Genomic DNA, 24,209 nt, shown 5'->3' with positions numbered 1-24,209 from the left:
GTGTTGATTTTTGAAATCTCAACTGGGCTTCTAATAAAGACAATTACCCAGTGCCATCCATGGAACAGATCCTTCAGACAATATCTGGGTCTGAGATGTTTTCACTATTAGATGGCTTCTTTGGTTATGATTAAGTGCTAGTAGTGGAACCAGACATATTGAATAATACCTTGCAGACTAAATAGGGAACATTCACTACAAGAGGATGTCGTTTAGGCTTATCAATGAAAGTGAAACTTTCCAAAGAGCGACGGGTATCGCCTTCCATGGCCTTATGGGTAAGAGTATCATTTTTAATTTTGATGATGTTACTCTATTTTCCAAGAAAATATCATATCACATATTTCATCTAAAACAAATATTCGAGCGGTGTCGAAAGCATCTTTGGTGTGTCTGGAGGAATCTTATTAGGGCATATCATTGTTAAGAGCGAAATTTATATTGATCCTGAGGGGCTCAGAGCCATTACACAAATTCTGTTTCTAGTCAATAAGAAGGCCATGTAGTCTTTCTTAGGGAAAATTGATTTCCTGATAAAATTCATCTCTGATTATGCTCAGATAGTCAAGCCCATACAAGAGATGATTAAGAAAGACGTAGTATACAAATGGGACAAATAGGAGAAGGATGGTTTCACTTAGATCAAGCAGGCTATTGTTGATCCACCTGCATTATTCAGTCTAGAATATGGTAAATATTTCCTACTCTATACGTTTGCTTTAGATTCGTCGATTGCAATCATGTTTACTGAGAAGGATATTGAAGGAAATGAGTGACCTATCTCTTTTATAAGCGTTATCCGAGAAGGGTGAGAATTAAATTATCTTGCCATTGACAAACAAGCATATGTTATATATAAGGAAATTAATTATTTCAGGCCTTATCTATTAAAATATCATACGATCATTTTCGTACCTCATCCAATAGTAAGAACATTGTTCATGTAGCAAGAGTTGGGTGAGAAGAGGGATAATTGCATGACTTGTCTACAAGAATATGATCTCGAGTTCAAACCAATTCATACCATAAAGGGTCATGGCCTATGTAAGCTAGGAGTTGAATTAAGAGATTCTCTTGAGAAATATATTTTAGGATGGAAGCAAGAGATATAAATTTACAACATTGAACATGTTCCTTAGTCCATGTCTACAGTGCCATGGTATGCAGATTTATGACAATTTCTGAAGCATGGAACTTTGGCCACGCAATTATCGAATAAACAAAAGATGGAAATCTATTTGAAAGCTCTATATTATCAATTAGTGCACATAATAATTTTTTGGAAGCACCACAATGGTGTCCTGCTATGGTGCCTTGAGCCATAGGATATAGAGAAGGTCCTTAAAGATTTACATGATGGATCAAAAGGTGGCCATTATGCAGGCGAAACTATGACAAAAAGTTATGAGGGGTGGTTATTATTGGCCCACTCTATTCAAGGATGCTTAGGCCTATGTACACAAGTGTGAAGCTTGTCACAGATGTGTCAATTGCAATTAGAGGTTAGCTACCCCACTTCTACCAATAGCAGTTGAGGAACCATTCCAATAGTGGGGCCTAGATGTTATTAAAGAAAATTTTCCCCATTTGTCAAAGCAACACCGATATATTATGATGGTGACAAACTACTTAACTCATTGGTTAGAAGAAGTTCCTCTCACACAAGTAAATGATTAGAAATTCACCCACTTCTTGTAAACAAGTATTATAACCAGGTTTGGAATTCCTATGTCACTTGTGTTTGATAATGTGACTTACTTTTCATCATTAAAACTTTATAAATTTGCATTAGAAAATGGGATTGTATTGAAACATGAATTTAATTATTATCCGTAGGGAAATGGTTTGGCTGAATCAACAGATAAGAATCTTAGTCGCATAATCAAGAAAACCATATTCTCTAAACAAAGGAACTGGAATAAAGCTTTGATCAATGCACTTTGGGTCAACCGTGTAACTCCAACGCCTTCCCTAAGAACCCCACAATACTTTCTAGTTTACGGTAAAGAATTTATCCTTCCTCTGAACCTGTATCTTCCATCATTGCAACTCTCTTAAGAGTCACAAGGTAGACCTTTCCTTCTAGTTCAAAGCAGGATAGACATTTTACTCAAACTTGAGGAAGAAAGGCTCAAAGCCAAGGAAAGATTTGGTGTGCATCAAAACCGTGTAAAGTGATGGTTTGATAAGAAGTCTATAGGGGAAAAGAGATTAGATCTAGGTGACCTAGTACTAAAGTGGGATAAACCCCATGAAGAAAAGGGAAAACACAAAAGGTTCCAACCTTTGTGGATTATGTTAGCGCTTGAAATTTCACCTCAGGCTGAGAAAGGTAAACCTCAAGGCTACATCAAACCATTCAGCCTCGTAGCTAGCCCTACGGGGCAGGAGAAGGCTCTCTCCGGTCAATCTCGGTAGATCTTCAATGGGATGAGATGACCAACAAGGTAACACTGATATTAGGCTAGTAAACTGATTATAAAGGTTGATTTGGGGGTTTTTGGTGGCAAATTGAGGAGCTGCAATTTAGGGTGCAGGGATTGGACACAGTTTCTGCAGGGAAGTCTTTGGGGAAAGGTAGGAGATTGTGTAGATGTCTTTAGCTGAAATGGATGATCAGGAAGAAAGATAAGAAGGCTAAAGAGAGCAAACAATGGATTTGAATTCTCTTTAGACAGTAGAAAACATAGAAATTAAACAAATTTGAAAGCAGAGCATGCAAGCATGAATTCTAACTTTATCACTTCATTTGTTTAATATGCAGCAGTATAGAAAGGAAATGAATCACATAACAAAGCTTACAATAACATGTAGAAACACACCATCAACACATGAATCCACAAGAATCCCAAAGATGACTGCAAAACCCTGGTCTTCCTTAGCCAAAAATTGCAGAGATACAAGTGAAATATACAATGATAGCTCCTCCCTCAAGAGTCCAACCATGAAAATGAGCAAGAAAGTACATAATATAGATGATCTAACCTCTTTCCCTACCTCCATGGGTCGAGCTCACTATCCTAGGAGTTGTTTGAACCACTTCTAAACTAAGCACTAGAAAATAGGCAGTCAAAACAACTTGCCTCTATAAACTTGGAAACCAGTTCATACATTCAATTTTTACCCTTTACATGCAAGAATCTTCTAGAAGAGTTAAACAAGAGTAAAAATATCCAAAAAGTGTCACAATTACATCCAAGAGGACCACCATCCACCTCAAAAAGTCAAACTGGAGCCAAACTGCGTTTTCTGCGCTGAACTAGTCAAATCTGGCACAGTTTCCTCAACGGGTCGCGCACATTTCCTCAACGGGTCGCGCACTTTGGAGCTCTGTTTGGAGGCCTTCCCGATGTCAGAATGAGGTGCAGGATAGCTCGTTGGAAAGGTCTCTGAGTCTACTTTCCAACCCAACTAGAATTTTTGGATTTGGAGGTCATTTTCCTAGTCAAAAGTCAATTCTCCCAAGACTGCTTCTGCAACTCAAAAAAGGGGCAGAAAGTCAAATTTTGCATGTATTTTGACCTTTTGGAGGCCCAAAACTCCATAAAAACTCAAGTCCATCCATAGGCATGTGTAACTTTGCATGAAAAATCTAGAAATGTTGAGTTTTTTCAAAACGGAGCTATGATGACAAAGGGTCTCACCGGGGGTGAGACCCGTTGAGAAGCCAAAACCTGTAAATTTCCCAAAAATACCAAAATTACCCAAAATTCTCAAAAAAATTTGGGATTTGTGCTGTGGCTGATGCTAGTGAGTGCCATGATCCTTGAGGGATGCCTCAGCCAAGATACGGAGTGGGTTGGTCTTCTTCTTCCGCCTAAGAGCCTCGGACAACCTCCTTTGGAACATTTTCATTTTGGCCTTGCAAACATGCATTCTTGCCCAATAGTGATTTTTCATATTCCTCAGCAGCTTTTTCTCTTGGTTGGCCTTAGCCAACAGCCTCTCTAAGTGTGCATTCACCTGGATGAGCATGGACTCTCGTTCGGCAAGCAATAGGTCACCGGGCCTCCTTCTTTTCAAGATTCGGTCTCCTCGAATCCTCCATAGCTCATCAAGGACTTTCTCATATCTCCCCAACATTTGGAATCCCTGTAGCCTGTGCAATCACCTCGGGTGTCAAAGTGAAATCCACCCCGTCAAGGTTGACATGTCCTTCATGCAAGTGCAAGACAAAGAGGCGGGCCAACTCTCGGTGGTGTTGAATCCGAGAGATCCTCTCACAAAACTCATAACAGGACATCTACTGAAAGCAAGAAACTGCCAAAGGACAAGCTTGTAGACCTGCCAAAGAAGTAGGCTCCTCTCTCCTGTGATGGCCACCTTTTCTACCTCTATGTGGCCTCCTCTGTACCTGAACCTCTGAAGATGATGAATGGTCATCACTCTGCTCATATGTTTCAGTGTCTGACATGTTTGAGGAGCAGAATGGACAAAATGTACTGCTATTTCTGCTTGTAAAAGTGCTGAATTCTATGTTGTTTCAAGGGGACAATGACATGAGGGAAATGTTAGGGGAGGGACTTCTTACACAAGGAATTGGGAACACATGAATAACAGGGAATTTAGGGAATACATTACAAAATCACTGCATATAGGAATATATGTGTAAACAGTGAACATAAGGGAATACATGAATGTAACAAAGGGACATTTGGAGACTTATTTACAAAACCTTTCATACATTCACCATGAAATTGCTGTGTTTACTTATACATATGGTGCAGCAAGAGTAAGGTTTAAGTTTTTGATGCTTTGGGAGGGGGTGAGTTTGCAATTATTCACAACATAGCATTGGGGAAAATGGATATAAATGCAAATATGAGTAAAAAGGGAAGGATGGAGACCATTTACAAAGGGAAATACCTTGAAACATCACAAACCCTAGCACATTTAAACATTAACAATGCAGCCATTTAAAATTTCATCCACTTGCACAATTCAACTTTTGCACACAAGCATGAGAGCCATCAATCATGACAAACCACCGACTGAAGTGTAGAAGGCCTACCTCAAACAAATTTGATGATTTGGAGGAAGATTGAGAAAGTTTGTAGTCACTTGGCAGCTCACTGGCAAGTTTTTGTGGAAAAATCCCCAACGGGTCGCGCCCCTCCCAACGGGTCGCGCACGTTGATTTTTTGAACTGCAGAAGAGCTCTCAACGGGTCGCGCACCACCCAACGGGTCGCGCTTTTGCAGGAGGCTTTTGGAGGTCTTCCCAGTGTCAGAATTGGGCGCATGATAGCTCGTTGGAAAGGCATTTGAGTCTACTTTCCAAACCAACTAGAATTTTTTAATTTGGAGTTGATTTGACCTGTCAAAAATCAAATCTCCCAAGACTGGTCAAAAAGTGCCAAATGAGGCTGCCTCAAGGAAGAGTGTTGTTGCAGTCAACTTTTAAATGCCTTCCTCAACCCCAAATTGAGCTCATGATAGCTCATTGGAAATATATTTGTGTCTAGTTATCATTTTAACCATCAAGCAAATCATTTGGCCAACCAATCTAGGAGAAAACTTGATTTTACCAAGGTCACTTCAGAGGTGCCTTTGATTCTCCTGAGGCAACGGTATTCTTTGACATTTCTCTCAAACCATGAAACCTGTGCAAAACGTGAAGGAGGTTTTTCTTCCTTGGCATGTTGTGAACAAAAACCTCTCTCTTCTTCCCAAAATTCATCTTTGATTGCTCTGAAACATCATTTGAGTGAAACTTGTCCCGATGTGTGAAACAAGGAAGTTTGTCGAAATGAAGCGAAATGAAGGGGATAGGGGGCTTCTAAATTCTTGGGGAAATTTTTGGGAGTAGGGAGGGATGTTAGGAAGTAGGGGAAAGTAGAATCTCATAGTTTTAGTGAGGGGAAGGGGTCGAAAAGGGCAAAACACAGGCCCAACCTAGAAAATTGCCAAGTTGTAGCTAAAAACTAGGGTTTGTGGAAAAATGAGGAATTTGGCGGATCTAAGGGATGGGAAGCATTTGATAAGGTACATGAAGGATAGGGGAAGGTGTATGAACATCTGGAAACAATTTTTGCCGATGATTTGACCGTCCAAGAGAAATTGCCTTCAAAACCCTAGGAGAGGGAAATGACCTTGCCAAGGCACAACTGAAGCATGAATAAGGTGTAAAATGACTCATTCGACACTGAAATGATAATGACAACCCTATGAATGATGATAGGCTCAGCTGAATGATGACATGGACTGACATTTGGGCAACTTTAGAAGGAGTTAAAGCAAACCCTAGACCTAATGCCTAGTGACCAAATTTTGCTTGAAGACTCACTGAAATGACAAAATTTGACCTTGACACTCTGATACCACTTTGTAAGAGCATATTTGATCACTGTAGGAAGGCTGGAAAGACTGACACTAACATTGGCTCCAATGGGGATGGTAGCTCCTTGGAGGTACCAAGAACCTTAGACCTCTGGGAGAGCAGACCAGTGCTTTTCAATCATTGGGCAATGGAGTCATTATTTTGAACGGAGAACACAAAACCTTTGACACATTTATTGAATGAAAACTTGACTGAAAACTGACTAAAACGTAACTGAAACTTGACTCAACTGACTCGATGGCAAACTGAAATAACTTGAAAAACTCACTCAACAGACCAAACACAAATGACTCATGACCGACTTAAAACAAAACTTTACAAAGCTATTGAAAAAAACGGCAGCAATCCATCAAGATTTGGAATCATGATGACAACCACCTGCGTTTCTTACAAGACAATATACATCAAACTATATCAAAATGCCAATGCAACCAATCAAGAAGATGGCTTCTTGACTGATTCTTCCTATCAGAACTTCTGGTCAACAGTACAAACCTATCACTGGGCATCCAAAAACATATTTGACCATATTCTCCTTCATCACTGAATACTGCAATAATCACCTTCACTGCTGGCTGCAACAAACTTGCTAGAGGATCGTGAAAAACACGAATTTTTGCCACTGCCACCTCCTGCTGAAAGATCAAGGTGTCCTTTGTTTCAAATTCTGATCTGCCTTCATCATGTGCTTCAGTAAAAGTATGCTCATGGTCTTCAAAAAACTCTGAACAAATGGATGGGCAGATCTCTTCTTGGAAAAGCATTTCAGCGCATGAAACATATGAAGAGGAATCTGAATGGAAATCCTGAATGTTTTGTTCTTCTATGGTGTGAATTTGCTGTAGGTCATCTTCATATGATATCACAACCAAATTATCAAGTTCCTTATTACATTCTTCAATCATAAGGAAAGAAACTTCAGCTGATTCTTGAAGTACAAAAATGACATTTCTATCATCTACCATAAATTCATCCAAAGGAACTGTTTCACTTACTTGAATGAAGATGTCATCTTGCTTTTCATGAACTGACTGAATTACCTCCTCATGCAGGCTCTGTTCTGATGGCATGAGAACATTTGGATCAAAAAATCTGTCTATGGTCTCAACAACAAAACCCTCCTTTTCAGGATTCAGCACAAGGTATGCTTGGTCATCACAATCTGAATCTAGAACTGAATTAGCTGTCGTGTCTTCTTCAATCTGCATGTTGTCTTCTTCTGTGGGCAGATATGAAATAAGAGTTTCTCTTTCATCAAGTTCAGCCATATGGCCATCTTCAACCTGCTGATCTGCGTTAACTTGAGCCGGAACAAGACCTCTCAAAAGTAGATCTATCTCATCTTCAGATAGAGGAGATAATACCTTTTGTTTTCTTTTGTTCAAACAGTGATTGTCTTCATTGATTTCAAGTGAAGGAGTATACAAATTTTCCTCATACTGCTGATCCATTTCATGCAATTCCTGTTGACTGTCAAGATGCGAAATTGTTTCATTTCCCACCGTACTAAGATCTTGGTCCTGCTGCAAATTTTCATGATCATCTCTATGGGAATCTTCTAGGTTCTCTTCATGTTGCTGAAATGGATTCTCATACAGAGCCTCCATGATCTCAACATCCATAAAATTATCATCTTCATAATATTTCTCAAGGCTTTCAATAAACCTATAAGCATGCTTGCAACAGTCTTGGACTAAATTTAATGATGGATAAGATGCTTGATATCTTTCAATGAACATAGCATGAAAATCCTTTAAACAGTAAATACAAGCAGGTGGCAAACTTTCATACCATGATTGAGCTGTACCTTCCAGAGTGGCCAAGAATATCTTCATCAAGCAATCTTCAGGAAAATCGACCTTGAATTTGCGAATATGCATATGAAATCTAACTAGATGTAGAGCAGCATCCTTCTTACCATCATCTTTAAATATAGGCAGATTCCTTGACCAATCTACCTTGGGAATCTTATTTGGAAAACCGGGGATGTGATCTCGGCTCAAGGGAGCATATCTTCTTGCGATCCGATCCATCTTGAAAATCTCAAAGCTACTGATCTCTCTGCAGTGAAGTCACCATGAAGCATTGATCTCTGGATTTTTCAGTGAAGGAGTCGCCAGTGAATGATTTCAGCCTTTCAAGTGTCTGATCGTTGTTCACCATCAACAATCAGATCTGAACTTGATACATGTACTGGGGTAAAGAGTCAATGAAGTGCTACGTTCACAAGCTCACGGAGATTGACTGAAGCAGCGTTTATCTACTAACGCTGATGTAAAACAAGAGCGTTTTCGAAGGCTACCTGGCATAACTTCAGGCTCCGTCTAAGACTTATGAAATAACACGTCAATGAGCAAAGGATTAGATGTTCTCCCCAGTATGGTTGCCAGTATGTTAGCGCTTGAAATTCCACCTCAGGCTGAGAAAGGTAAACCTCAAGGCTACATCAAACCATTCAGCCTCGTAGCTAGCCCTACGGGGCAGGAGAAGGCTCTCTCCGGTCAATCTCGGTAGATCTTCAATGGGATGAGATGACCAACAAGGTAACACTGATATTAGGCTAGTAAACTAATTATAAAGGTTGATTTGGGGGTTTTTGGTGGCAAATTGAGGAGCTGTAATTTAGGGTGCAGGGATTGGACACAGTTTCTGCAAGGAAGTCTTTGGGGCAAGGTAGGAGATTGTGTAGATGTCTTTAGCTGAAATGGATGATCAGGAAGAAAGATAAGAAGGCTAAAGAGAGCAAACAATGGATTTGAATTCTCTTTAGACAGTAGAAAACATAGAAATTAAACAAATTTGAAAGCAGAGCATGCAAGCATGAATTCTAACTTTATCACTTCATTTGTTTAATATGCAGCAGTATAGAAAGGAAATGAATCACATAACAAAGCTTACAATAACATGTAGAAACACACCATCAACACATGAATCCACAAGAATCCCAAAGATGACTGCAAAACCCTGGTCTTCCTTAGCCAAAAATTGCAGAGATACAAGTGAAATATACAATGATAGCTCCTCCCTCAAGAGTCCAACCATGAAAATGAGCAAGAAAGTACATAATATAGATTATCTAACCTCTTTCCCTGCCTCCATGGGTCGAGCTCACTATCCTAGGAGCTGTTTGAACCACTTCTAAACTAAGCACTAGAAAATAGGCAGTCAAAACAACTTGCCTCTATAAACTTGGAAACCAGTTCATACATTCAATTTTTACCCTTTACATGCAAGAATCTTCTAGAAGAGTTAAACAAGAATAAAAATATCCAAAAAGTGTCACAATTACATCCAAGAGGACCACCATCCACCACAAAAAGTCAAACTGGAGCCAAACTGCGTTTTCTGGGCTGAACTGGTCAAATCTGGCACAGTTTCCTCAACGGGTCGCGCACATTTCCTCAACGGGTTGTGCAATTTGGATCTCTGTTTGGAGGCCTTCCCGGTGTCAGAATGAGGTGCAGGATAGCTCGTTGGAAAGGTCTCTGAGTCTAATTTCCAACTCAACTAGAATTTTTGGATTTGGAGGTCATTTGCCTAGTTAAAAGTCAATTCTCCCAAGACTACTTCTGCAACTCAAAAAAGGGGCAGAAAGTCAAATTTTGCATGCATTTTGACCTTTTGGAGGCCCAAAACTCCATAAAAACTCAAGTCCATCCATAGGCATGTGTAACTTTGCATGAAAAATCTAGAAATGTTGAGTTTTTTCAAAACGGAGCTATGATGACAAAGGGTCTCACCAGGGGTGAGACCAGTTGAGAAGCCAAAACCTGTAAATTTCCCAAAAATACCAAAATTACCCAAAATTCTCAAAAAAATTTGGGATTTGTGCTGTGGCTGATGCTAGTGAGTGCCATGATCCTTGAGGGATGCCTCAGCCAAGATACGGAGTGGGTTGGTCTTCTTCTTCCGCCTAAGAGCCTCGGACAACCTCCTTTGGAACATTTTCATTTTGGCCTTGCAAACATGCATTCTTGCCCAATAGTGATTTTTCATATTCCTCAGCAGCTTTTTCTCTTGGTTGGCCTTAGCCAACAGCCTCTCTAAGTTTTCATTCACCTGGATGAGCATGGACTCTCGTTCCGCAAGCAATAGGTCACCGGGCCTCCTTCTTTTCAAGATTCGGTCTCCTCGAATCCTCCATAGCTCATCAAGGACTTTCTCATATCTCCCCAACATTTGGAATCCCTGTAGCCTGTGCAATCACCTCGGGTGTCAAAGTGAAATCCACCCCGGCAAGGTTGACATGTCCTTCATGCAAGTGCAAGACAAAGAGGCGGACCAACTCTCGGTGGTGTTGAATCCGAGAGATCCTCTCACAAAACTCATAACAGGACATGTACTGAAAGCAAGAAACTGCCAAAGGACAAGCTTGTAGACCTGCCAAAGAAGTAGGCTCCTCTCTCCTGTGATGGCCACCTTTTCCACCTCTATGTGGCCTCCTCTGTACCTGAACCTCTGAAGATGATGAATGGTCATCACTCTGCTCATATGTTTCAGTGTCTGACATGTTTGAGGAGCAGAATGGACAAAATGTACTGCTGTTTCTGCTTGTAAAAGTGCTGAATTCTATGCTGTTTCAAGGGGACAATGACATGAGGGAAATGTTAGGGGAGGGACTTCTTACACAAGGAATTGGGAACACATGAATAACAGGGAATTTAGGGAATACATTACAAAATCATTGCATATAGGAATATATGTGTAAACAGTGAACATAAGGGAATACATGAAAGTAACAAAGGGACATTTGGAGACTTATTTACAAAACCTTTCATACATTCACCATGAAATTGTTGTGTTTACTTATACATATGGTGCAGCAAGAGTAAGGTTTAAGTTTTTGATGCTTTGGGAGGGGGTGAGTTTGCAATTATTCATAACATAGCATTGGGGAAAATGGATATAAATGAAAATATGAATAAAAAGGGAAGGATGGAGACCATTTACAAAGGGAAATACCTTGAAACATCACAAACCCTAGCACATTTAAACATTAACAATGCAGCCATTTAAAATTTCATCCACTTGCACAATTCAACTTTTGCACACAAGCATGAGAGCCATCAATCATGACAAACCACCGACTGAAGTGTAGAAGGCCTACCTCAAACAAATTTGATGATTTGGAGGAAGATTGAGCAAGTTTGTAGTCACTTGGCAGCTTACTGGCAAGTTTTTGTGGAAAAATCCCCAACAGGTCGCGCCCCTCCCAACGGGTCGCGCACGTTGATTTTTTGAACTGCAGAAGAGCTCTTAACGGGTCGCGCACCACCCAACAGGTCGCGCTTTTGCAGGAGGCTTTTGGAGGCCTTACCGGTGTCGGAATTAGGCGCATGATAGCTCGTTGGAAAGGTCTTTGAGTCTACTTTCCAACCCAACTAGAATTTTTCGATTTTGAGTTGATTTTACCTGTCAAAAATCAAATCTCCCAATACTGGTCAAAACGTGCCAAATGAGGCTGCCTCAAGGAAGAGTGTTGTTGCAGTCAACTTTTGAATGCCTTCCTCAACCCCAAATTGAGCTCATGATAGCTCATTGGAAAGATATTTGTGTCTAGTTATCATTTTACCCGTCAAGCAAATCATTTGGCCAACAAAGCTAGGAGAAAACTTGATTTTCCCAATGTCACTTCAGAGGTGCCTTTGATTCTCCTGAGGCAACGGTATTCTTTGACATTTCTCTCAAACCATGAAACCTGTGCAAAAAGTGAAGGAGGTTTTTCTTCCTTGGCATGTTTTGAACAAAAACCTCTCTCATTTTCCCAAAATTCATCTTTTATTGCTTTGAAACATCATTTGAGTGAAACTTGTCCCGATGTGTGAAACAAGGAAGTTTGTCGAAATGAAGCGAAATGAAGGGGATAGGGGGCTTCTAAATTCTTGGGGAAATTTTTGGGAGTAGGTAGGGATGTTAGGAAGCAGGGGAAAGTAGAATCTCAGAGTTTTAGTGAGGGGAAGGGGTCGAAAAGGGCAAAACACAGGCCCAACCTAGAAAATTGCCAAGTTGTAGCTAAAAACTAGGGTTTGTGGAAAAATGAGGAATTTGGCGGATCTAAGGGATGGGAAGCATTTTATAAGGTACATGAAGGATAAGGGAAGGTGTATGAACATCTGGAAACAAGTTTTGCCGATGATTTGACCGTCCAAGAGAAATTGCCTTCAAAACCCTAGGAGAGGGAAATGACCTTGCCAAGGCACAACTGAAGCATGAATAAGGTGTAAAATGACTCATTCGACACTGACATGATAATGACAACCCTATGAATGATGATAGGCTCAGCTGAATGATGACATGGACTGACATTTGGGCAACTTTAGAAGGAGTTAAAGCAAACCCTAGACCTAATGCCTAGTGACCAAATTTTGCTTGAAGACTCACTGAAATGACAAAATTTGACCTTGACACTCTGATACCACTTTGTAAGAGCATATTTTATCACTGTAGGAAGGCTGGAAAGACTGACACTAACAGATTAGACCATTCACTATTTATGAAAAGCTTGTTCACAATAATTTCAAGCTCAAATCCTTAGATGGGAGGATTGACCTCCTTATCGTAAATGGTTGAGATTTGAAACATTATTTTTAGTAGCAACTACAAGTTGCGCTTCCTGTACAAATTTTTTTCTTTCTCTTTCTTTTTGTTTATGTCAGTCATTCATGTGTTATGTTAGTCATGTCTTGTCGTGTCTTGTTTGTTGGTCATTAAATTATAAGACCCTTGTGTAAAATTTCATGCCTCAAAAGACTTTGTGGTGTAATGAAAGAGAAGTGTGACAACCACAACGCTTGCCATTCTGTTGTTCTCGTTCTTTGTTTGGGAAAATGCCATAGGTTGAGCTAAGTCCATATGGAAAATATGATTTGTCTAATAGGAGAACATTTAGGGAACCTATTAGATCCGTGCCTATGCTAGTATCTAAACTACTCAACTTAGTGTAAATCTACTTGTATGTTAACACTTGTCCAATCTAGTAGAAAAGGGATAAGGGGAAAATATAAAGCGAGAAAACCAACATCAGAGTTCTTAAAATACTTCTTTGAAGGGGAATCCTACTATTCTCTCAAATAATTCAGGATCCCTCTTCCATTCGTTGAAAACAACAAGTGTCGATGCACAACTCTTTTAAAATAAATAAATAAAGGGTGAAAAAAGAGAAAGGATTCCTGGGCCGGGAGGTGAAGCAAGAAACTTCATCGGAGTACTATCCAGGCTCTTTAGCAGTGAAGCAATTTTTGTGCTCCCAAAGTGACTCCACCGAGGTACTGTCCAAGCCTACTGGAAGTGGAGCAACACCAGAGATGACAACTCATACTTTGAATATCATAAAATCATTGGGCACTTCACCATTTCCTGGATTGAAACAATTATGATTGGTGTATTTGTTATTTGTGTTCAACCAATTAGAGGAAAACGAGATGGTACACATATAAACAGGTCGAAAGGGGAAATCAAGGAAATCAATACTTCCTAAAGGTCTGATCCTTAACTGAAAGATATTCTCAAACAAGGAAGCTAAAATTCACCTAGTTTGCCTCCAAGTGTTGTCTTTGCTACAACACCCTCTAAAATTTCCCTACATTCAAATTTTGGAGCCTACCATCACTGTCGTATCTAGTGTCACTTTGATCACCAAGCTTCATATCATGTTATTCTATGTGCTTCAAGTGTCTTTGATTGGTATCAAGTGTCATCACATTGATTAGAACATCTTTAGATGCATTTCATAGTTGTGACATCGTTGTTGTTGTAAAATGACACTTTTTAGTCGCAGTTGCACACATCTCACCCATTGTACTTGGGGAATGTGAACAAAGTGGCGTTTTAATGTATATTTATCAATTGTTCAAGATTTCCTAATTTCTCTCGATGAGTTGGTATGTGTCCCGATGGTTTTATGTCTAAACGCATCCTGTTCACCCCTCACCCTATATCTCAGACTTAGACAAATATTTAGTTCGAAGAAAACCCATTGAGAAAAGAGCACATGATTGCACTTTGAAGCCTTGATCAAGGATACTTCATTGTTAAGAAGTGCACCATGCACCCTCTAAAAGCACAAAGTGCACTCCTTAATCCTCTTTCCCCTTCCTTGCTCCAAACTATTCCCTTCAAGAGACTAAGTCTTCATTGAGCGCACTCCCTCGACTCAAAGAAGTGTGCCCTCCTTGATCACATGAGTGTACCCTGAAGGCCTTAATCTATGCCCTTCAACCTTCCCTAATGCGTGATGTGATCTATAGACCCTTGAAGCACATGAGTGCATTCAGAGTGCATGATGCTCTTCTCTTCATCCTTTATACTTGTGCCATGCACCCTCCTAGGCCTCATAAGCGAATGAGTGCACCCCAGAGGCCTGAAGCCTCCATCCTTTAGCCTTCAGGAGTGTGCCCTGCGCCCTATATCTCTCCCTTGAGTGAACAACACACTTGGAAGCCTGAATCCTTCCCCTTTATCCTTCGAACTTGTGCCATGCACCCTGCCTTAACTGATTCTCTCTCTTGAGTGCATTCCGAAGCTCTTAAGCCTTCCCCCTTTAGCATTTCAAAGTGCGTCCATGCACCCAAAAGCTCCTTTTGTCCATCTTGAGTGCATTGAAAAGACATGAACAAAAAATATGAATAAAACATGGTAGAATAAAATATTTTCAAGCTAATGGTTGCTCGTCATGAGTGATTGCAGATATAGGTATTCAAAGAACAACATGGCAAGAACACATGAGGAAGATCACGAAAAGCGAAAAAACAAAGGAAGCATGGAAATAATGAAGAATACACTTGAATCTTGATGATCAAAGCACCTCAAATACTACATTAGATCAAAGACCCTTTGGAGGGTGAGGACATCAATAATTGAAGCTACATGGAGAACGAAGATACAAGTGGCATCCATGTCACCATTAGAGAAATTCCATGTCATCAGTCACTATTAGTCCCAGTCATCAAAGATAGTGACATGTCACGTTCTCATCACATGATGATGTGGAAGTCATGATGTATTATTGTAATCATTGTAAAGACAAATAAGTGGAAGTCCAAGAGTCATGTATAAACTAAAGATTCATGGAAGTCCAAAGGCATGTAATACCAAAAGTCATATGTAATTCCAAAAATCATTTGGAATTCCAAATGTTATAGAAGTCCAAACGTCACTAGAAGTTGGAAAGTCAAGAGTCATGAGGATGTGAAAGGTGATGCCTCAAGTTATAAAAGGATCCTTGTTTCTCATGTAAAGGAATCTTAACCTTGACTTCTCCCACAAGGCATTAGAGATAAAAATTTAGTACTTTTGGAGAGCAAGTAGTGGTTCTAACGCTCCGCTATTGGAGCTAGTGATGATCATTGTATTTATGTATCTTGGGACTTTTTCTTAATATTAAAGCCTTCCAGGCTAGCACATTTTCACACATGTATTGTGAATGCATATAAGACTATTCTTTGAATGTTTATGGTTCATGTTTTATTTCATTTGTACTGGAGTAATTGAACTATTTTGGTGACTTCAGTGCTCACTTATTGGAAATGTGTTGTTATGTTTATAATGATCATCACAACCTTGTGAAATATTTCTCTTGATGTTAGATGAGCCTTTCACTTTCACATGTATCTCCATTATGGTAGTACTATTAATTCTCTCTTAAAGGCTCACTTTATTTTCCTCTCTGCAGTAAAAAAACCTTGATACATTTGCAATCAAACATTCACAAGGTGCACTCACTTGCTAATTCAAAAGGACATTTTCACTTCTATCTTGTATTGATAGCTAAAGCTAATGCATATATATAAGTAAACGAAAACTAGTCCATATTTCAGATGGGACTCCTTCACAAAATGGTGTGAGGTCTAGTTGGGACCTTATATCGGGGATATCCCTCTATGTTTTCAATATCCATCACCATCAACAGGTCCCAAGATATTTTTGGTGTTCTCCTGACCTCCCCGTTCTAATACGTTCGTGCACTCTTCTTTGAGATCATGTCCCAATGAGAGCCAAATGTTACCCACCACTTATCAGTGATATCTATAGGAGATAATTTATCTCCTAGAAAGTCCTCAATCAATAGCTAGCAGCCCCTTGCAACCACTAGATAACTCTATGTGCCACTATCTCCACCGCCTGAGCCATCCATATGGTCCCTCGCCCATATGTTATGATTGTATGTTTGAAGGTGGGCCTTCCAACCCTAAAGGTATGGATTTTCATTATGTAGTTGGGTATTTTTGTTTACTTATCATGGACACTTTTGGGCATGGATTAGTGGGGTATTCAGCGGAAAGAGTGGGCTTGGTTTGTACTTTTTTCTCCTCTATCCAATTTGATGGTTAACCTTGTATCCTAATTTATGGGATCTCCTTTATTTCTTAATAGATTTAGGGGTGGAACTACATGGGAAACCATGATTTCAATTGCGTGTCCCACTTCCTGACACCATACACATCACTCCACTCCTCTCATTATAATCCCATTCACCATATTTCTCATCTGGGTCCACATTTTTCCATTGGGTCCACAAAATGTTAGCCTACCCCTCCCCTTTCCCACACTTTGGGTTAGGCTTGGAATGATGCCTCAAAGGTTGATGCAGCTAAAAAGAAAGGGAATTGCATAATTTGGCCACTCTCAACAGGAAATGTACCATAAAATGCTAAAGATGGTCGACACATACAAATTCAGCACGTGGGAAAAATCCAAACATGAGCTATAGCCCCATCATTATGGCCATCACCCTAGTTCCTAGGGCCCCTTATATTCCCCTCTTCATCATTAAGTAACCCATGTTTGTCTTGAACCCTATTTGGCAATGAAATACCCCACCTCAAGGGTTATTCAATGTTATATATTACACTTCATGCTCTCATCCCCTGGAGCCCCTAGCAATTATGAAAAGAAAATTCAGTAATAGGCAAAAGGCATAGGAAGAAGGAAGGAAAAAAAGACCGAGGTAACTCATGTACCATGATTTCTCCCTCCTTCATTCATATACACATGTGTGGGCTTCCCCTATCATAACTACCCTTGTACTATGGCATGGGACTTAGATCCTTCCCCCGATGCACGACTCCATTCCATCATTATATCACATGCCATCTTCCATTTGATGGAAGTACCATGGACATTTCACTCCCCTTAAAGGATGAAACCACCTAATAGGGTCCTTGGTTAGCCTCTTTCTTGAACTTGGAGACACTTGTACACTCTAAATCCCACTATGGAAGGGCATGCCACTATGAAGTGTCCAATTGGATTCATGATTTATAAGCTCATTTACTCAATTTCACTAATGTTTGTTTGTACTGGAAGGTGAGGGGATGCATTATATCTTATACAGGATTGTAGATGGGTCTTCATCTTGGGTTTGGTCTCCCTATATGGGGTCCAAGCCCTCCAGAGGGTCATATTGGTATTTGTAGAGTGAGTGTTGAGAGCCATGGGCCTCCACCATAACAGAGATAAACTTTCCACTTCATGGGATCCTTCAGTTCCACTCACTGCTTGTTCGCATTCCATTTATTTGACGATAATGATGCACCTGGAATACCTGCCCAGCCAACTACACTCTTGCACCACACACTTGGTAGCTAATCCAGGGCCAAGATGAGGATGCGTCTCACCATGGGAGATAATGGAAGGGATTCCATCATTCTTCTAGCCCTTATAGATGGGATACAAGCTTGTTCGATCCATTTGGAGACCCATGAGGATGTTTTGTTCCCCCATAGACATTGGGGGGAACCACATGTCATTTTATTGGATATCAAGGGGCTACCTCCTTCATCATTCTTCTAGCCCTTATAGATTGGATACAAGCTTCCTCGATCCATTTGGAGACCCAAGAGGATGTTTTTTCCCCCATAGCCACTTGGGGGCACCACATGTCATTTGCTTGGATCTCATTCATTCATCTTCGCACACAATTGACTCCACTAGGCCTCTTCAATGGCCCTTCTACCTATTATCATTTTTCCCTCTTGAGAGGCTTATTTTTGTATTATGGAGCTATCTTGGTGGGCTTGTCACCAAGTAATGTTATTTTTACACATTATTTTATTAGGTGGGTCATTATTAGGTCTATTAATTAGGCAAATCTAACTTCTTAGGGAGGATACACATTGATGTGATGATCATTTTATTCGATCATCACTTGAACTTGGGATATATATTTCTAAATATTTTGGACTTACAACTTGTGGAATGAATTGGATGATTAAATGAATTTTTAAATGTGGAATATTTTCACTATCTCTCTTGGAGCTTTTATTTTGAAATTGTGATGGATGGATAGAAACTCTTGTCATGTAAGTGCTCTTTTCATGAGAATTTCTTGATAATTTTTTTCTAATGTATGGAACACTATGATTTGATTTAACTTGTGCCCTAAAATCTAATGTGAATTTATAAAACACATGTAATCTTGGTTTTTTTCATACGTTATTCATCTTGGAAAGAATAACAAATTTTCCTAGGGGTAGGTTGTGCAACTTTTACTTTAAAAGTACATCAAATCTCACATATCGAACTATAAAAGTCTAAAGTTGTCATGTAGCTGCATCCATTAGTAGTGAAGTTGCTTCTTTTGGCCTCCTTGAATAGTGAAGTTCCATAGTCTTAATCATTTTGAATCCAATATTCCCAATAGCCAAGCATTGGTCCTAGATCCTTGATTATCAACCTGTTAGCACTTGAAATTTCACCTCAGGCTGAAAAGGCAAACCTCAAAGCTACATCAAACCATTCAGCCTCGTAGCTAGCCCTACGGGGCAGGAGAAGGCTCTCTCCGGTCAATCTCGGCAGATTTTCAATAGGATGAGATGACCAACAATGTAACACTGATATTAGGCTAGTAAACTGGTTATAAAGGTTGATTTTGGGGGTTTTTGGGGCTTTTCTGGGCTGCATGGGCAAAATCACAGCTTGAAACAGAGAAATATAGTGAACAACACATGTTATCGACTGAGGCAAGGTAGGCAAGACATTTAGCATCAAATCTAGATTTAAATGGGATGGCAAGACTGGTGAGGAGCTAAGGAGAGCAAACAATAACTTTGAATCCTCCTTAAACAGTAGAAAACATTTAAACATGGACAAACTTATAGGCAGAGCATGGCAGGCATGAATTCTTACCTAAACACTTCATTTGTTCAGTTAGAAATGATCATGTAGTGAAATGAAACATAACAGATTACATATGAAACAAGAGAAAAACTTATGCTAAATCATCATGCCACAGGAATCTCAGAAATCAGAGCTGTGAAATTTCATTAAAAATCCCTCTGTCAAAGACTGTACAATGGAGCTCAGTTCTCCTCCAGCACTCAGAATTTTTTTTTTTTTTCCCCCTTACAAATGATTTTTTTTTAATACAATAAATACAATACTGCTAAGGAGAAAACAAATCGACCCCAAAAACCTCTGCGTTGTTTCAACTACAATTACAAAAATTAGAAAAGGGCGTTTCATCTATGCTAAACATAGAACAGCGTTTCCCTAAAATCTTCTGATGATTGGTTTATTAAGAGACAAAATCTGGAGCAAGGATCTCATAAAATCATGACTGAGGATCAAAATAGGCAAATTCGTTCCTATATCTTTGCTTATGGTTGGTATTCTGCGTTTATTGCTATTATTATTATACCGCCCTCCCAAAATGTCACGACAGGTGTCTTTGCTGAGGGCACATTTTCATGCTGCCACATATGTTCTTTAGATTAATCGAATGCCCAAATTGTGCAATGACTGCCACCATGTCGCTAATGTGCCAGTTTGTCAACCGCAGCAGAGCATTTGTGCAACTAGAAGAATCCTTAGCTGTTTGTTGTGGTTTATGGAAGCTTGACTGTCTTGCTGATATTCCTACCAGTCCAACTTGCAATGTTTTGGCACCTTCACTATACCCTTTGGATACATCGATGTCAGATCCATTTATAGAGATTCTAGCAGACATGCTTTTGTTTCATACCTGTATTCCATTTGCCATTGATCACTTCAGGCCACGGGCAACCTTTAAGAATGTTCTTTTTTACTCTTGCTGTCTATGAACTCACGACCTTTCAGAAATGATTTTTGTTGCAAAACATATCTTGAAAACCTCCATTTTGTCATCCGCATCATTATCTTTTACTATTCCATGAAGCAAATGTCGCAAAGCTTGTGTATTCAGATGCCACATTTTTATTAAAGAATCTGATCCAGCTGTGATAAGAATGGAAACTCCTGGGACATATCCACAGTGCCAAACACCTCTCCCAATGTGCCCTTTGATGGTTGCAACATGTTTCCCATTTGAATTCCATATGTAATCCTCACTGGCTGTGATAATTACCTTATCGGAGATGTAGCAATCCCAAATCCGAGAATTATGTACAAACAGAATTGGTCCAGCAATAATATCAACACTGGGAACAGTTCATGGATCATGTTGACGTTGCAAGTCCATATACGGGCGCTGCGATCATCAGAGGAAGAAATCATTTTCAATCCATCATAGGACCATGCAATGCGAAAAATTGTTTCTTCATGCCCAGTGAGCCTATTCAATAGGGCGGAATCATATTGAAGATTTTCTGCAACAGCGTCAATAAATTCCTCTGTATTTAAGTAAAAAGTTCCTTGAGACCTTTGTCCCGTAAACTAGAATGACAAGGTCCTTTGTCATTTTCCCAGATTCAATTATATCAACGCAGGAATCCTCCAGTTTGTGCACAAAATCCAACAGCTTCTCATTATTTTTACATGTCCAGGCAAATATTGAAGCAATACTGTTGGTACTAGTTTCACCCCCTTTCTGATTAATTTGGAAATGTCTTGCGACAGTTCCATGTGCAGCCTCAGACCAAATATTGGCTTAATCAAACTTGTCCTTCCAGTTCTGTTCATATACTTCTTGAAAGATGTCCTTAAACCATTGAGGACTGAGCAAAGGATCGAACAGACTCGGCAACATAGTCATCGCCATTCCACCTCAAAACAAGATTTATTAGAAAAAAGTTGTGGATGAGAGAACGAAAACTCAAATAGGAACAAATTTGCTGACCGAATACAACAACCTGTGGCTCCTGTATATCTGTGACATTATTCGTACCGTCTCCGGCACTGCTATCATCACCAGCACGAAACTGAGGACCACACTGAGCAATTGAGCCACTCATATACTCCCTTGACTTTGCATCTCATCTGACACTAGTGTAGGTCCCTTTCGCATTTCTCTATTTCCAGTATAGTTTAGGATAGGAATATCGAATTGTTTCATGTTTTTCACAACCAAGTCTCAATCAGATGAATCCTGAGTGATAAATGACCTCCAGATATAATTTGGGACATGGCCTTCCAAGTAAGCCGCATGACCTTTGTTAGAAACATTGACCTCTACAAGAACTGGACCATAAACTTTACTCTTGAAATTGCTGCTATTCTTTTTAACCCATTCAACAACTTCAAATATATGTCGAGCCCCAGAATCCTTCAATGCCTGCAAAAGTCGAATATTCGTATTTTCTATATCTTTCATCCTGTTCATACATCAATTCAGTGCTGATCTCTCCTGCTCCAGCACATAACCCTTTTCTTTCTTGAGCGACCGCTTTTCACCAGCAAAAGGTTTTTCCTTTAGCAATTGAGGAGATGAATTTGACTTTGATGGAAGACAAAGCTATACAAACAACTAAGTTGTGGTGGGTGATTGACATTAGTCTGTATTCTTGTCGGGATGCCACTTTAGTGCTAGCTTTTTACATGCTCGCTTGATATCTGCAATAGATGAAGTCTTTGAAACACCAAGAACCTTGTACCAACCTTTATGCTTGCTCAATTTCAGAGAGCGTTCAGCTCTCATTAATGTTTCTCTAATATCCATAGCTTGGGGAAATTTTTGGAATGCTATTTTCGGGTCACTGACAGCACCTTCCCAGTCTTCTGTTAGCAGTTTGGTTTCATCCTTCGGAACTAAAACCTCCACTAGCTCCTCATTAATCTCCAAAGCACGTGTGCAACTCTCCAACGCATCCTTGCCCCTCCCAAACTTGACTAAAGCTTTACATAAACCAAGAAATAGGTGCACATTGTGGGCTGTGTGACTAGAATCCACTTGTAGAGTTACTTTGAAATCCTCAGCTGCCATATGTAACTTCCCTTTTCTCCAGATTTTCTTCAGCACTCTTAGACTAGACTTCTTCATAATGCTTCAGCATCCGTTCCCAAAGACACATCCTCAGAGATGAGAGCAAAGGAATGTTAGAAGCTAACTCCAATGCCTTGCTGACATACTCATCTTCAGTTTGAGTAATTAAATTTGTCAAACCAACTTGGTGTGGAAGGCTTACATCCACATTGTGAGCATGAACAGACCCTTTTGAAGCTGAAACAGGGCTTTCATTTGCAGAATTGGAAACTTCGAAACATTTTGACACATCTGATGATTTCTTTGGCTGTTTCTGCAGGGATTGGAGCTTTTAAAGCTGCTGCCTTTTGAAGAGCTGGAGCATAAATTACATAATTTAAAACAAAACATTAAATGATTTCTTCTTCAAAACAGGGTTTTGAAGAAGAATCAATCTCTGACATGAGACGGAGTCTAACATCGGCTCCACTTGGGATGGCAGCTGCCGCTTCGTGGAGGTGCCAAGAACCGCAGAACTTTGGGAGAGCAGACAGTGCCTCCACCCATTGGGCATGGAGTCATCATCGACACAACTCTTGACTTATTTTCAAACTGAAACTGAACTGAAACAATCTTCAAGCAAACTAAAACAAGATCCTGCCCTTATGGCTGCTTATTTATTTACACAACCTACTCTAATCTGCTGTACAAACAATAGATCAGGTAATGCTAAAATGCCAAATTAACCATTCAAGTAAACCTGAAAATGATGCCGGTTGAGAAAGCTGCCACGAAGTCACAGATGCAGTTGCTAGTAGCCCTTCACACACGTAATGAGATTGGTCACGGAAAAGACAGCCTGATCTATCAATCAAACTGAAAAATGTGTGCATGTATGCCGCAATAGGATCACGGAAGCCAGATTCTGTTGGCTGCCCCAACTCTGCAATACATACTTCCAGCTGCACATTGTCAATGTATACATCTATAGGCAAATCTGTTATTTCTTGTTTCAATGGAGGAACGATTTCCAAGAACTTTTTAGGGTCTTGGAAATCATATGACTGAATCTGCTCATCGAGATACTGAATCTCATTTTCAACTCTTTCAACAATTAACTCACAAAATCTAGTTTTGCTTTCAAGATGAAGCTTCGGAGATTTCAAACATTGAAGGAAAATACTGAAATTTTTTTCATTAATTTCAATATCTATTAACCACTCTCTAACTCCGTTTAGAGCTTCACGAAGTGCAGGGTCTGCCACATACCCTACCATTGCATGAATAGATCAGCATGCGTTGGAATATCTGGATCGAGTTGGAGTCGCCAGGTGAATGGTTCAGCCTGCATATGTATCTGACTGTTGTCCACCATCATAATCAGATCTGCACCTTGATTGCATGTACTGGAACGAAACAATCAACAAATTGAATGTTGTCCCCAGTATGGTCGCCAGTATGTTAGCACTTGAAATTTCACCTCAGGCTGAAAAGGCAAACCTCAAAGCTACATCAAACCATTCAGCCTCGTAGCTAGCCCTACGGGGCAGGAGAAGGCTCTCTCCGGTCAATCTCGGTAGATTTTCAATAGGATGAGATGACCAACAATGTAACACTGATATTAGGCTAGTAAACTGGTTATAAAGGTTGATTTTGGGGGTTTTTGGGGTTTTTCTGGGCTGCATGGGCAAAATCACAGCTTGAAACAGAGAAATATAATGAACAACACAGGTTATCGACTGAGGCAAGGTAGGCAAGACATTTAGCATCAAAT

The sequence above is a fragment of the Pinus tabuliformis genome, chromosome 6, assembly GCF_031772625.1.
Source record: "Pinus tabuliformis cultivar Carrire ecotype Pingquan chromosome 6, CPIR1, whole genome shotgun sequence".
Classification (NCBI taxonomy): Eukaryota; Viridiplantae; Streptophyta; class Pinopsida; order Pinales; family Pinaceae; genus Pinus; species Pinus tabuliformis.
Note: the sequence above shows the minus strand (reverse complement) of the source record.